The sequence below is a fragment of the Schistocerca serialis genome, chromosome 12 (genome assembly GCF_023864345.2).
Source record: "Schistocerca serialis cubense isolate TAMUIC-IGC-003099 chromosome 12, iqSchSeri2.2, whole genome shotgun sequence".
NCBI lineage: Eukaryota > Metazoa > Arthropoda > Insecta > Orthoptera > Acrididae > Schistocerca > Schistocerca serialis.
The window spans coordinates 94,351,015-94,352,627 of record NC_064649.1 but is presented as its reverse complement, the minus strand read 5'-3'; positions in this window follow the sequence as shown (position 1 = coordinate 94,352,627).

Genomic DNA, 1,613 nt, shown 5'->3' with positions numbered 1-1,613 from the left:
TATCGTATCGCGACATTGCTGCTCGCGTTGGTCGAGATCCAATGACTGTTAGCAGAATATGGAATCGGTGGGTTCAGGAGGGTAATACGGAACGCCGTGCTGGATCCCAACGGCCTCGTATCACTAGCAGTCGAGATGACAGGCATCTTATCCGCATGGCTGTAACGGATCGTGCAGCCACGTCTCGATCCCTGAGTCAACATATGGCGAAGTTTGCAAGACAACAACCATCTGCACGAACAGTTCGACGACGTTTGCAGCAGCACGGACTATCAGCTCGGAGACCGTGGCTGCGGTTACCCTTGACTCTGCATCACAGACAGGAGCGCCTGCGATGGTGTACTCAACGACGAACCTGGGTGCACGAATGGCAAAATATCATCTTTTCGGATGAATCCAGGTTTTGTTTACAGAATCATGATGGTCGCAACCGTGTTTGGTGACATCGCGGTAACGCACATTGGAAGCGTGTATTCGTCATCGCCATACTGGCGTATCACCCGGCGGGACGGTATGGGGTGTCATTGGTTACAGGTCTCGGTCACCTCTTGTTCGCATTGACGTCACTTTGAACAGTGGACGTTACATTCCAGATGTGTTACGACCCGTGGCTCTACCCGCAATCGATCCCTGCGAAACCTAATATTTCAGCAGGATAATCCACGACCGCATGTTGCAGGTCCTGTGCGGGGCTTTCTGGATACAGGAAATGTTCGACTGCTGCCCTGGCCAGCACATTCTCCAGATCTCTCACCAATTGAAAACGTCTTGTCAATGGTGGCCGAGTAACTGGCTCGTCAAATACTCCAGTCAGTACTGTTGATGAACTGTGGTATCGTGTTGAAGCTGGGCAGTTGTACCTGTACACGCCATCCAAGCTGTGTTTGACTCTTTATGCACAGGCTTATCAAGGCCGTTATTACTGCCAGAGGTGGTTGTTCTGGGTACTGATTTCTCAGGATCTATGCACTCAAATTGCGTGAAAATGTAATCACACGCCAGTTCTAGTATAATATATTTGTCCAATGAATACCCGTTTATCATCTGCATTTCTTCTTGGTGTAGCTATTTTAATGGCCAGTTGTGTAAATATTTTTAGAGATAAAAGTAAATTAGAAAAATCTACTTAATACAGTATGTGCACGTGTAATGTAACAAATGTACCAGACGCCACCTGTCGGTAATAGTTTTATAATTAATATAAATGACGTGCTTTCTGCCAAACAATTTTATGTGACGCAGCATGAGAAGGTTGCTGTGTGTGGACGGCATACAACTGTAACCGCCATTGCAGGTACGTTCTGGTGCATTTGATGGTGATCGGATACGATGGAAAAGGTTTGCAATTGTGAAACAGTATCATTGTCTTTTCAGATCTGAAGATGGTTCTAGAGGAACCGAAACTTCTCATGTGAGTGAACATTTTTGCAATCCAGACGGATTATAAGTAACATTGTATAACCAGTGATCGCAGTATCCCATCAGACATTATGTCTGTTTTTGCAAAGTGCTGATACTCTACATGAGCAACTATTGAAACTGATACTGTCAACTATTTTGTAAGACTAGGGAAGCAGTCAAGTTGTTTATTTAGAAAACCGCATTTTTGCCAT